The sequence below is a fragment of the Schistocerca serialis genome, chromosome 2 (genome assembly GCF_023864345.2).
Source record: "Schistocerca serialis cubense isolate TAMUIC-IGC-003099 chromosome 2, iqSchSeri2.2, whole genome shotgun sequence".
In the NCBI taxonomy this organism is placed as follows: Eukaryota; Metazoa; Arthropoda; class Insecta; order Orthoptera; family Acrididae; genus Schistocerca; species Schistocerca serialis.
Genome location: NC_064639.1, coordinates 1,156,341,219 through 1,156,356,526, shown reverse-complemented (window position 1 = coordinate 1,156,356,526; position 15,308 = coordinate 1,156,341,219).

The following is a 15,308-nucleotide window of genomic DNA, read 5'->3' as shown; positions in this document are numbered from 1 at the left end:
TTAGAGATATACTGTCGAAATTTTATATGAAAACCCATAATTCAAATGTCTAATAACGTCATGTAAAACAATGACTGAAATGCTGTCACTTTAGGAACACACGCGGATTCCAGGGAATTTAGACCTGGCCCTATACTTTTGTATACACTGTACAAATATTTGTATTGGAATGAGCTAACTTACGTGTGAAGACAATCGTATTATCAGGTAATTTGATGAAACTGTCACAACATCCATGTCTTTAGAACACAGTTAACACATTTCTCTCGCGTTAAGCTCCATCATACTCAAAAGTGCGAGAAATAAATTAAGTACAATGCAAAAACTTTGTCACACACAGCACAACTCGATACACATCCTACTAACTCGTTTCCTAATTGTGGTAGAAAAAAACACTTTACGTAACTGGTGGCGTAACTACACTGTGGTCATCCACCAGCAAGATTTCGCAAAACTGAGCACTTAGTGTTCCTACGTTGTGATCTATGAAGCATTACGGTATTAGTTGACAACAGGGCAGATTATTATATTTATTATGCAGAACGTTGAATAATGTGTTGGTACAACGGAAATCAGGGCAAAGCTCAAAACAATGGATCATACAGAAAAATATATCGAAACAATCAGCGACCAGTTGCATAAAAGAAATTTAATTTCTTTTTCGGTTTGTCGGTCACTATGAAACACATGACCACGGCATTTTGTTGTATGTGTCTTGTATGTACTCGCAAATAATCGGATACGTATAACGTTCTGAAGAAGGGATTAAGAACCCGAAACCGGTAAAGAAATTAAATGTCTTTTATACAACTGGTTGCTGATTCTATCAATGTATACAACAAGAGTTGCTGAGGGTGTGGAAAATACTAAATGCAGAGAAACTTTAGTTTAACATCAAGGTGAGTTTGGTTGTAATTTCCCTAGTGCATAGTCAGAAAGAAACATGAAATCGCTTGCAGCCAGCATCACAGAAGACCAAAGCAAAGACGAAAGAAACCCGAACCTCTCGAAAACAAGTCCAACTGCGCTACCTCACTCGTTCGCGAGAGCAGAATGTCTTAAAAATATTCCACATGACTGCGAAGATTGTGCTCTGTATGGGACAGGTTCCTCTAAATATAATCTCAGTGAAAGCCTGAGTCCGAAATTCATGTTAATCCCATTCGCAAGTTTGACAAGAGACAGATTATAAAAGTTAATGCTTTCAGCTACATGAAAGAGCGAATTAATTTTTAGATATCTTCAAACAGGAAGATTTAGATGACATGAGAAATAAGTGGAGAAAACTAAAAGCCAAGAATGAAGAAATATGTTTTAGAAAGAATGCCTTACACATAAATAAGAAATTAGCGGATTAAGATATAATTAGCACACCTAGAACAAACATTGGAAGATACTCAACACAGGCTGAATGAACATCGATAGAGTATATAACACACAGTTTACTTGCACAAGTGTAGGAAAACTGAACTGTTATAAAGAGAGAATACGTTGAGACCCATATTAACATCTTTACGTTGCAAAACAGTTAAAAGCTTTGGTATTAAGTTCTTTTCATAGAACCACACAGTAAAACTTCTTTGTGTTCCATTCCCAGACAATTCATAGGAAGAGTGGAGAGCAATATTACTTTGTTCGACCAGTTATTAGCTTCATTTTATGTCTGCAAGCGATACGCAGACCGCTGGACAATAACCCTAGATTGCGGCTTCAGACCGGTTCCTGGAAACTTCTAATGCGATAGACGCTCTCCTTGGCCGTGTGCTAGTTAAGGCTTTGTTGTATCCACGTTCCATTGTCCAGTGTGTCTAGCCTATGACCACGATTGCATCCCATATTCCTAGACACCGTTCGAATTGGTGTAGCAAGCAGTTGAGGGAATGGACTTCATCCGGGAGGGGTGAGGTTAAGTTTCTCATTCAGCCATTCATCTTCAGTTTTCCGAGTTTTTACTAAACCACTTAAGCAAATACGAAAATAATTCCTTCATCTGCATCTACATCACAACTCCGCACCCAAGTGCATGGCATAGGGTCTTTCGAACCACACAATTTCTCTACCGTTCTATTCTCGAATGGAAAAACGAGCACTTAAATCTTTCTGGGCGAACTTTGGTTTCTCTTATTACATAACGCTAGTGATTTATCCCTATGTAGGTCGGCGACCGTGAAATATTTTCATGTTCGGAGTGTAAGCTTTCTGATCGCAGTTTCGTGTGAATATACCGCCACAACGAAAAACACCTTTGTTTTAATGACTGCCACCCCCAACTTGCTTATCATATCCGTTACACTGTCTCCCCTACCTCGCGACGATACAAAACGAGCTGCCCTTCTATAGACTTTTTGGATATTCTCTGCCAGTCCTATCTGGTAAGGATTCCACTTCGCACAGCAATAGTTCAGCAGAGGACGAACATTTGAAGTCTGTTTAGTAGATTTGTTGCATGTTCTACCTGTAAAATATAGTCTTTGGTTTGCCTTCCCTACAACGTTATCTGTCTGATCGTTCCAACTGAAGTTGTCCCTCATTGTAATTCCTTGGCATCTCGTTTAATTGATGTCCTTTATCGTGCCTAAGTCATTTTGTACTTGTTTTTTATCTTCTAATGACTTTAGTAGACAATGAACGACAGATACAGCAGAGAGTTTATAACAGTTCCTTGGGGAATGGCAGATAACCCTTCCGTTTTACTGATGAATTTCCGTCGATTATTATGTACAGCGGCCTTTCTGACAGGAAATCGTGAATCCAGTCGCACAACTGAAGCGATACTCCATAAGGGTGCAATTTGTTTAGACGTTTCTTATGAGGAAAGGTGCCAAAAGCCTTCTGGAAATTTAAAAATATGGATTCACTCTGAGATCTACTGTCGGTAGCCCTCGTTACTTGTTCAGAATAAAGAGCTGCTTGTGTTTCACAATAACGATATTTTCTAGAGTCCGTGCTCAAGAGACCGTTACCTGCGAGGTAATTCATAATGTTCGAACAAAGTATATGTTCCGAAATCCTGCGGCAAATCGACGTCAATGATATGGGTCTGCAATACAGCTAATTGCTCCTACTTCTTTTCTTGAATACTGGTGTGACGTGTGCAATTTTTCCTACCTTTCAGTACAGATCTTACGTCGATAGAGTGGTTGCATTTGATTACTGACTATGGGGCAGCTGAATCATAACACTCTGAAATGAAACTAATTGGTAAGCTGTGTAGAGTGGAAGATTTGCCTTTATTAAATGCTTTAAGCTGCTTCCATACACCGAGAATATTTACTTCTGAGTTACTCGTGTTGCTAATTGTTTTTGATTCTTTTCACAAGAACAAGGCCTGTTTCCTTCCATAACCTTGTCCTAGCTTGAGCTGCGTCTCTAATGGAGTCGTCGTTCACGGGAAGTCCAACAGTAAACTTTGTTACTACTCTAGATAAGGCAAGTGCTCGTTAAAACCTACGCATTGACGCTACGTTTATGTGAATCGCTCAAGGCTTAGTCAGTTATTAATTTTTATAGCTCACTTTATATCCGAAATATCTAACATTTAATAACTTGTAACTAAATCTCGTAGCTAGCGCGCGACTTTACTGACACACCTGTTGACCAAACGGCTAAGTTCGACCGGTCTTGTATGGTCCACAACTGTCAAAACGGCCGACCCGACTGTCCTTATAATTTTTCATAGGCATTTTCGGGTTATATTGTCTCAAATAATGCAGTCAGCTTCAAAATTACTATTAGATTTCACAGCACAAAAATGTGTAACGTTCTTTAAAAACTAAATAGTGTAACGTTCTTTATATATCTGTATAACTTCGTGTTATGCAAATTTCCTGTGTAATGTGTTGTTGAGGAAATGGTGTGCTTAATCAGTTTTACTGTAATCCAAAGAAACATTAAACCACTTAATCTGGGAAACCAGTATGTAATGCCTATAATGAAATCAATCCCTCTGAAGTTTACTCAGTCTCGTGAGCACCGAGTTATACGGCCCTGTGCAATAAACTGATAAAATTCACTATGCAAATAAACAATGAAATACGTTTTCCTTTGCTCTTGAGTCGCAACGGATGTAATCTTGGTAGTCTGTTCTCTCCGCAATAGGCTTACAAAATATTCAATCTGGGCTCAGAAAAAGCGCAATGCCGGCCGTAAAATAGCGTCCTACAAATAATGTCAGTAGATTAGTTGATAAATGAATAACCTTGAAAATGTTTAGTGATAATTTCGATATCGGTTCAGTGCTGTGCAATGCTGCCCACATTGAAATTGTTACAAACATTAATACTTTTCTGATTCTGGCACATTAATATTTTTCTGACTCTTGAAAAATCATTTCTTTTAAAAAATACTCTTTTGATTTAAGCAAACACGACATGGTAGAGGATGAGGTACTGATAACGGGATATGCTAAGACCGAATGCTTCACTTCGAAAATTATATTCAAAATAAGGTTTCTCCTTCACAGAATCTAATATGAAACATTTTACATTAACTTCAAAATCAGTGAACTTCTCAGTTGTTCTACAATTCTCACTTATAGACGTAATTAAACACACTTGGATTGTTACACGACAAAAGTCTAACATCTTTTAACAAAATAGATTTCAAAATTTAGCTTGTCTGTATCAGGATTACAAAACACACAAAATGTTAAAAATCGGGTATACCTAATCAACGTGTACGTTAAACCTGATGGCAAATGCTTAGTTCCTACATTGAAGGGTCAGTACTGTAAAATTAGCAAGACCCACATTGCGTTGATGGATACTTAAAACTAAATACATAAAATTTCATTGTCTTACAAAACTGTATTACGCTACCTCCATAGGCCAACAGCTAAATTCTCACAGCTAGCCACTAGCTTAAAGTCTTACGTCCTACCTTTAACAGAGTGCGACGGCAACCGCTACTGCCCGCCGCATGCTTCTACCTACAATCCATTCTGCCAGTCAGGCGACATCTTTGGTTCAGTGGTGTCAAAGGCACAACCTCTTCCACATGTGATAACCATTTCATGTCATTTCTCATGAAATATATTACAAAATCTGGCTCCACGCATAAGTGGACCCCTCACAAATGGAGTGTATTTGGTACAGTCCCTACGCTCTTGGCATCATCGCAAGTGGCGCTGTTGACGTGCAGGTTTCAATGGAACACAACGTACGGGTAGTCGACCAAAGTTCACCCATGCAGTGGCCATGCCACTGTAGATGAGTGAAACTTTGTGCCATGCAGTCCTGTGAAATTTGGCTGCAATTGCATCCGGCGTATGATGTGGGTCCCAGTTGCCGCAGCTGACCATTCCTGACAATCTGCTTTGGGCAGCAGTACATGTTGCAAGAAATGCTCTTCATGCACGCGAAAGAAGAAGTTTCTTGATGATTCTTCCTCATGTTCCTGTCATCCAGGTGTTGTTTCTGGGTCACGTTGTAATGAATACCACCTCCACAGTGCACCAAAAGTGCTCAATGGTTGACACACACTATCTATTTCATTTCCTTCAGCAGCCGCGTTTGGGGCTGTAGTCACGCTGACCTCACGCCATGTCTAGACCAACTTTGCGGGCCGCGGTGGCCGAGCGGTTCTAGGCGCTTCAGTCCGGAACGGCGCTATTACTACGGTCGCAGGTTCGAATCCTGCCTCGGGCATGGATGTTTGTGATGTCCTTAGGTTAGTTAAGTTTAAGTAGTTCTAAGTTCTAGGGGACTGATGACCTCAGATGTTGAGTCCCATAGTGCTCAGAGCCATTTGAACGACCAACTTCCTGTGCAAGACTGAAAAACCTCTGGCAATATTCTCCTTCTCTCCTATTCATTTCCACCTAGTTGTCAATGTGTTATGTTCTTATATCTATCTCGTTCTTAAGCTTTTCACAGCAGTGTTCTGTTTATTATAGGTCATTCACTCTTGAGCAGTATTGTAAGATGGGATGCGTAAGTGTTTTGTAAACAGTCTCCTTTGTAGTGTGACTGATTTTCCTAATACCCTCCAATCAGCCAAATTCTTGTCGCCTGCGTTATCTTAACAACAATACTTCACTTATTAAGCTGTGTAGGGAGTTCATCTGGGCTCAGTGACTGATAACGCCTTCCCCGACAGTAGTACAATACTGAGGACTCATTTGTGTTGTGGAGACCCAGAGCGCGTGGGCCGCGGCTGTGACGTGCTTTCACCTCGCCACACTGTTAACGGTAGCAGAAGTGGACACTCATTCTCGTGGCCCCCTCATTGACAATCTACAGATAAAAATCAAAGCGTCCGCAGACGAAATCGTAAATTTACCGGAGGACCGTGAATTGAAGAGGACTGTGTAATGGCTCGAATCCATTCAGATTGTAATGAAACACGACAGCTGAGACAGTCACCTATTATTACTAGCTAAGTTAACAACCGAAATATACATCTCTGCTGTTTACATGGCGCGCGCGGCCACGAGCCAAGGACAGCCGCCCTTACCGACAGTCCATTCACCACTGCCAAATCTCTCCCCCGTAGTGGCGAGTGCATCGCTTTGGGTGCACTTGGAGGGGTGGCTCACACTGGCCACTGTACCTCCAGAGAGGCCAGCACTGTCCAGAGACTTAGTCAAATGTAACAACCGAACACGAAGAAATACTGTATCTCAGAAATAATGTGTTGTTAACATTTATAAACGTTATTACTATAGAACGCCAGAACATTAAGTCTTTAAGCTTCAGCGCCATGACAGCCTGTATTGCGTTCTGTACATAGAAGCACATGATGTCATCAGTCTTTTTTTTCTTCCTTTATTGAATTTCACTCCCCCATGAACCATGGACCTTGCCGTTGGTGGGGAGGCTTGCGTGCCTCAGCGATACAGATGGCCGTACCGTAGGTGCAACCACAACGGAGGGGTATCTGTTGAGAGGACAGACAAACATGTGGTTCCTGAAGAGGGGCAGCAGCCTTTTCAGTAGTTGCAGGGGCAGCAGTCTGGATGATTGACTGATCTGGCCTTGTAACATTAACCAAAACGGCCTTGCTGTGCTGGTACTGCGAACGGCTGAAAGCAAGGGGAAACTACAGACGTAATTTTTGCCGAGGACATGCAGCTTCACTGTATGATTAAATGATGATGGCGTCCTCTTGGGTAAAATATTCCGGAGGTAAAATAGTTCCCCATTGGGATCTACGGGCGGGGACTACTCAAGAGGACGTCGTTATCAGGAGAAATAAAACTGGCGTTCTACGGATCGGAGCGTGGAATGTCAGATCCCTTAATCGGGCAGGTAGGTTAGAAAATTTAAAAAGGGAAATGGATAAGTTAAAGTTAGATATAGTGGGAATTACTGAAGTTCGGTGGCAGGAGGAACAAGACTTTTGATCAGGTGATTACAGGGTTATAAATACAAAATCAAATAGGGGTAATGCAGGAGTAGGTTTAATAATGAATAAAAAAATATTAGTGCGGGTTAGCTACTACAAACAGCATAGTGAACGCATTATTGTGCCCAAGATAGACACAAAGCCCATGCCTACTACAGTAGTACAAGTTTATATGCCAACTAGCTCTGCAGATGATGAAGAAATAGATGAAATGTTTGAGGAGATAAAAGAAATTATTCAGGTAGTGAAGGGAGACGAAAATTTAATAGTCATGGGTGACTGGAATTCGTCAGTAGGAAAAGGGAGAGAAGGAAACATAGTAGGTGAATATGGGTTGGGGGGAAGAGGAAGCCGCCTTGTAGAATTTTGCACAGAGCATAACTTAATCATAGCTAATACGTGGTTCAAGAATCATGAAAGAAGGTTTTATACCTGGAAGAATCCTGGATATACTAAAAGGTATCAGATAGATTATATAATGGTAAGACAGAGATTTAGGAACCAGATTTTAAATTGTAAGACATTTCCAGTGGCAGATGAGGATTCTGACCACAATTTATTGGTTATGAACTGCAGATTTAAACTGAAGAAACTGCAAAAAGGTGGGAATCTAAGGAGATAGGACCTGGATAAACTGAAAGAACCAGAGGTTGTAGAGAGTTTCAGGGAGAGCATAATGGAACAATTGACAGGAATGGGGGAAAGAAATACAGTAGAAGAAGAATGGGTAGCTCTGAGAGATGAAGTAGTGAAGGCAGCAGACGATCAAGTAGGTAAACCAGACGAGGGCTAATAGAAATCCTTGGATAACAGAAGAAATATTGAATTTAATTGATGAAAGGAGAAAATATAAAAATGCAGTAAATGAAGCAGGCAAAAAGGAATACAAACGTCTCAAAAATGAGATCGACAGGAAGTGCAAAATGGCTAAGCAGGGATGGCTAGAGGACAAATGTAAGGATGTAGAGGCTTGTCTCACTAGGGGTAAGATAGATACTGCCTACAGGAAAATGGAAAATGAAAGAGACCTTTGGAGAGAAGAGAACCACTTGCATGAATATCAAGAGCTCAGATGGCAACCCAGTTCTAAGCAAAGAAGGGAAGGCAGAAAGGTGGAAGGAATATATAGAGGGTTTATACAAGGGCGATGTGCTTGAGGACAATATTATGGAAATGGAAGAGGATGTAGATGAAGACGAAATGGGAGATAAGATACTGCGTGAAGAGTTTGACAGAGCACTGAAAGACCTGAGTCGAAACAAGGCCCCGGGAGTCGACAACATTCCATTAGAACTACTGATGGCCTTGGGAGAGCCAGTCATGACAGAACTCTACCATCTGGTGAGCAAGATGTACGAGACAGGCGAAATACCCTCAGACTTCAAGAAGAATATAATAATTCCAATCCCAAAGAAAGCAGGTGTTGACAGATCTGAAAATTACCGAACTATCAGTTTAATAAGTCACAGCTGCAAAACACTAACGCGAATTATTTACAGACGAATGGAAAAACTGGTAGAAGCGGACCTCGGGGAAGATCAGTTTGGATTCCGTAGAAATGTTGGAACACGTGAGGCAATACTAACCTTACGACTTATCTTAGAAGAAAGATTAAGAAAAGGTAAACCTACGTTTCTAGCATTTGTAGACTTAGAGAAAGCTTTTGACAATGTTAACTGGAATACTCTCTTTCAAATTCTGAAGGTGGCAGGTATGAAATACAGGGAGCGAAAAGCTATTTACAATTTGTACAGAAACCAGATGGCAGTTATAAGAGTCGAGGGGCATGAAAGGGAAGCAGTGGTTGGGAAAGGAGTGAGACAGGGTTGTAGCCTCTCCCCGATGTTATTCAATCTGTATATTGAGCAAGCAGTAAAGGAAATAAAAGAAAAATTCGGAGTAGGTATTAAAATTCATGGAGAAGAAGTAAAAACTTTGAGGTTCGCCGATGACATTGTAGTACTGTCAGAGACAGCAAAGGACTTGGAAGAGCAGTTGAACGGAATGGACAGTGTCTTGAAAGGAGGATATAAGATGAACATCAACAAAAGCAAAACGAGGATAATGGAATGTAATCAAATTAAATCGGGTGATGCTGAGGGAATTAGATTAGGAAATGAGACACTTAAAGTAGTAAAGGAGTTTTGCTATTTAGGGAGTAAAATAACTGATGATGGTCGAAGTAGAGAGCATATAAAATGTAGACTGGCAATGGCAAGGAAAGCGTTTCTGAAGAAGAGAAATTTGTTAACATCGAGTATAGATTTAAGTGTCAGGAAGTCGGTTCTGAAAGTATTTGTATGGAGTGTAGCCATGTATGGAAGTGAAAAATGGACGATAAATAGTTTGGACAAGAAGAGAATAGAAGTTTTCGAAATGTGGTGTTACAGAAGAATGCTGAAGATAAGGTGGGTAGATCACGTAACTAATGAGGAGGTATTGAATAGGATTGGGGAGAAGAGAAGTTTGTCGCACAACTTGACTAGAAGAAGGGATCGGTTGGTAGGACATGTTCTGAGGCATCAAGTGATCACCAATTTAGTATTGGAGGGCAGCGTGGAGGGTAAAAATCGTAGAGGGAGACCGAGAGATGAATACACTAAACAGATTCAGAAGGAAGTAGGCTGCAGTAGGTACTGGGAGATGAAGAAGTTTGCACAGGGTAGAGTAGCATGGAGAACTGCATCAAACCAGTCTCAGGACTGAAGACCACAACAACAACATTGAATTTCAATTCCCCCCGAAGTGGGCGGGCTGGCAGCAGCTTAGTACGCTGCTCTGCAGCCTACAGACTTTTTAAAAACGTAAGAAGAAAAGAAACAAGAAAAACAGGCGATAAAACGGTGACTTAAATTGTAAAACGGCGGAAAATTGTGGAAAGTTAAAACGTAAAGCAAAGGGGTTGGCCCAAGTAACACAGTAGAGACACAATTAAAAAAACATGGCGACAGTCTGGTTTCTGTTCGCAAGAGATAAAAAATCACACCCAGCCACAGTATGATGGCCGTTCGTAACACTTCCCAAAAGACACACAACACGGAACACTCACTGTAAAACACTGCACGGAGTCATCAGTCTGTAAACTCTTCCTTACATTGCTTGATACTGTTGTAACTTCCTTCGCGCTGTGTGATTGTTTTGTGGATACAGGAGCGAGGAACAGATGCCGTTCATGAACGGGAGAATTCAGATTTGAACTTTTGCTGCGTCTAATATCAAATCGTAAAAATAATACATAACTTTGTTGCTACAGGTCCAGCTTCAGCTGCTAACAGTAGGTTTGAATGTAGAAATTTATACAGATACGAAAGATTTTCAAATCTGTCACTGTTCAATAAATTGTATATTCAGAAGGTGTCGAGCACTGGCCTCTATGAAGTCTGTAAATGTTATTCAGTTGGCAAACATACAAAATGGGCCCAGCTGATGAATGTCTGAACTTAAGTACACCCGCCCATGGAGCTCCGGAGACGGGATGCTTGCATCTCATTGGTAGCGGCGCAATCGTTCGTGGCAGGCAGCGCTCTCGCGTCGCGGTAGCGGCTGTACGAAACACGGGCGGCGTAACTGGCGGCGCGCTTTACTTTAAAAGTGCTCTCGACCGGATAACGGCCGATATCGCAGACACCTGCAAATTTGCTCAGGAGCTTCAAAGATCCACAGTGCAGTCAAGTGGTCTTATTAAAACTCAAGTTCTCTTGCTATGGTGAGTGCCTCTGTATACGGAACGTTATAACTTATAATGCCATAAACCGAAAGGTTATGTGCGAGTTCCGGTATTACCGCTGAACAGGTGTTCTAGCACATACTGAAATTCGTACAATGGTAGAAATATGATCTCGTATAATTTCTCTACATGTTTCTCTCGACCAAAAATATTTTATCATTAATGTGTTCGACAACTGGCCATCTTCAAAAGGACACGTAATTGACTGATATAATGTGTCTCAGTGTTGTCAATACAAATCCTAAGTACAAGTCCGCTTCTTTTTGGCTTACGCAAATATTCTGAGATGGGACGCATATGTGTTTTGTAAGCAGCTTCCTTTGCAGTGTGAGTTTTTCCTTACGATTTATACGCACAACATCGATGTAATGCTTTGTTTCAAATTAGTTGAGATCCCTTTGAAGATGGACAGCGCTCAAAACGCCTCAGGACATTAATATAATTGTGGTCGAGACAAACACTTAAATGAATTATGTAAGTGTAGCTAAAGTCACTGCAACTCATTTTGCGTTAACGTATATTTCCAGGAAAATGACCATTAATACGATGCCGGCCAATCGCATCAAGCACCGATAAAAATCGAGCACATGGCAAGAGCGTCCCTAACAACCCATTAAAACTGGCACTGTGAAAGAAATCATCTGAAGAATAATTATGTGGTGGCAACATGGAGATAATATCGTACGCACAGCATTACGGAACGGTCCAAAACTATTCACTGTTTATCACATTGATGGAACTTTAAAGAGCAACCACACTTAGCAACATTACAGGGAGCCACTAGGTACAGTATGTTCATCTGCGAGATGAAAATAGACGTCTCGTACGGTAAAAGACCCCCATCCCCCAGTGACAGTCTCAAAGCGATTATAGAAAATGTATCAGTCGACGAGAGAAAAGAGATCAAACATCGTCCGAACAGGCCTTGAAGGCTCAACGGTACGGACCGTCCGTTGTGTCGTCCTCTCGGTGGCCCTTAAGCATCACAGGATGCGGATGTGCACGTGGTCAGCACACCGCTCCCCCGGCCTTTGTCAGCTTTAGTGACCCGTGCCTCTACTTCTCAGTCAAGCAGCTCCTCAATTAGCCTCAAAAGGGCTGAGTGCATCCCGCTTGCCAACAGCGCCAAGCAGACCCGGACGGTGACCCATCCAAGTGTTAGCCAGGCCCGACAGCGCTTAACTTCTGTCATCTGACGGGAACCGCAGTAACCACTGCGGCAAGGCCGTTGGCAGAAGGAAAGGTCAACATCGGTCGTAATATCATCTGCCTTTTTTTACTGCAGATCTAGATTTCAGTTAACAGTCCAACTAATATCATTGAGCTACAGTCAACGTAATTATAATTAGACATATTCCAATAGAGCTTAGGCAGGTACAAGCATAAGTCCGTTAATGAGTTGGACTACCCTTTGTGCATGCCCAAGTTATACTGAATATGTGCCGTTATAATTACATTAAGTCTACATAACTATCTATAACGCACCGATGATAGCTGCATTGTCAGCTGAAATCTAGATCTGCAATAAGAAAGGCAGACGATACCACGACTGATGCTTACCGTCTTCCTGTTGTGGGGCGGCTGGTTGAATTGATTGTTAATATACGTAGAATGTTATGTAGAATAAATGCATTTCCCGGCCGATGCTCCAATTGTGGGGCGGCTGGTGGAATTAATACTTGTTAATTAATGTTTGTAGATAATGTAGATGCATTTCCTTGCCGTTTAACCATATGTGGGGCGGCGGGTGGAATTTATTGTTATATAAATGTTCCTATTATTTATGCTGTCTTTTGCCGTTCTCAATACTGGCTCTCTAACTACAATATTGGCAACCAGAAAGTGATTAGCAAAACGTGAAGCCTGTAATTAGAATTCCTAGTGCCCACTTCATCTGAGAAATACACTTATAGCTACAGCTTAAACCTCTGAGGAAGTAGGAAATTGTCTGGGATTCATAATCAAAAACGATCGTGTAAAAACGTTCGCTATATTCTGAAAGTCACAGATAAAAAAAAAAAAAATAAAAGAAACCACACAATCCAACTACCAGAGCAGTTCAGAGTCTAATGCGCTGATGCAACTATAACTGTCCAAATTAAATGTTTAAGTGAATGCTCGCCATAATTTGATGATAATGTTCATCAAACGCCACGCTAAATAATGGTAGAATGTCTGTCCCGCGACGGCACGTGAAAATACGACTTACGTAAACTGAAGATATATCATTAAAGTTATCCCAGAATTAACACTTTACTCGAAAACGATTTCATGGTTATGCGTATCCCTAGTAACTTAATACGGCATCCAAGGCTGTTTATAGCAATGATACAGACGCGATGCGACTCCCGACACAGATGATGTGCTATTCAGCGTCTGGAGAAAACTGGGGCCTTTCTTCCCCGCGCAGCGTTCTTACATATAAAGCCGCGGTGCGGACGGCTAAGGGAACGCCTGATCAAATCGGCTCTCCCGACTAGCTGCTGGGCTAGTAATGCACCACTTTAAGTTATTGCATAAATCATCGCTTCCTTTGCTGATGGCCGATGAAGCTCTCAATTTAAATGTGCATTCAGCACACATGTAAGTAATCATAATAAAAGTCTGACGTGGCTAAGTCAAATATCTTGGGCGAGAAAATTAATTTAATTACACTACACGCAGTAGACGAGCTCTGAACTTGCCCTTTGGTGATACGCTATCGCTATAGTTTTATAGTTATTCAATTGAAACTTCTCACATCTTTATGATCATAGCGGATATCCCTTCTACTTAAATTTGAACATCCTAGCCTTATTTATTCGCCTACTTAATCTATCTTGCTTCCTTAAATTTTAAGACAAAAACCAGAAAATCATGAATTTCCACTAAAATTTTGATTTGTGAGATCCAAGGTACTGTTTCTATTAAATTATTATGAAAAAGGAATCTAAATATAAATTTTTAAGTTTCTAGCTCTTTTCTGTTGCGCCAATGATTTTTACAGAAAAACGTCCAAATTTCGAAAATGGTTAAAGTTATTGAACTGATATTCAACACATATGGATTTATTATTACTCCTGACATGCTAGAAACGTTTCAGATTATTTACTTGATTTTTAAAGTATTGCGCAACATTTATGACGTCAGAGCTAGTCACAGCGGACTAGGCTGGCACACAATGGAAAGACTGATGAGAATTTTATACGACGTGAGTAGGCTGCTTCCCTACACTGTCCGTGCGACACAATCACTCCCATAGAATCGAACATAATGAAATATATCAGTGACGTTACAGTCTGCATTATTAATAATTAAAAGTGGATATTAAGCAAAGAACTGTAAAGTTATTACCTCAGGCGATAAAAACGGATTGCTTATAGGATCAACTTACTGTTCGTCTGTCCGACTTTTAAGACACCTTTTCGGCCGAAACGGGTGGACGAATCACATTGAAATTTATGTCAAGTACTAAGGTTGACGGTCCTTTGGACGTGTAAATCATTGAAGGTTCTAAGTTAAGGCAATAAAAAGATACGGCCGTGTTTGAAGACCCCTTTTTCTAAGAGACGGGTAGAGGCATCACCTTGAAATTTATGTTGAATACTAACGTCTACGGCGCCTCGGTCGAGTACAAAACTTGAGATTCTAAGTCGATGCAATCAATAGATACGGCCACACATGATACATATATTCATATTCGCAAACTGAAAACGTTTAGATGAGCTGTCATTATACATGTCGGTTCAGCTGGTCTGGCGATAATGCGCGTGCCTGGAAACGGAGAGGTCGTGGAAGCCAATCTGGGTCGGACCACGGATTTTTCAGTCTTCGTTATAACCTAGCCTTCACCTCTGAACAACACGAGTAGTCACCTTAAACGACACTTTGTTCGGATTCCACGTTAAACCGTACATGTCTCTTTTCCCTGGTTGGATAACTGGTTTAGGTTAGCGACACGCAAGTTGCTGGAGTGGCGTCCAGCCGAAAGATTTGCGCCAGGTCATTCAGCCACAATGAAGTATTATTATTATCTGTATACGTCAATACGTTCGTTCGGAACGCTCTTAGTGAGGGTCCCTCTGGCAGTTATTTTTTACTTTGTTATCATCAGACTCACAAAAGGATAAAAAAATCAAGATTTACTGGTACTGGAAGTACAAGTTGCAATGAAAAATATCAACGCTGAACTTTATATGCTAAGATCTGCTTAGAATCAACAATCTCGAATCTTCTGAAAGAAACAGCATGACTTGAA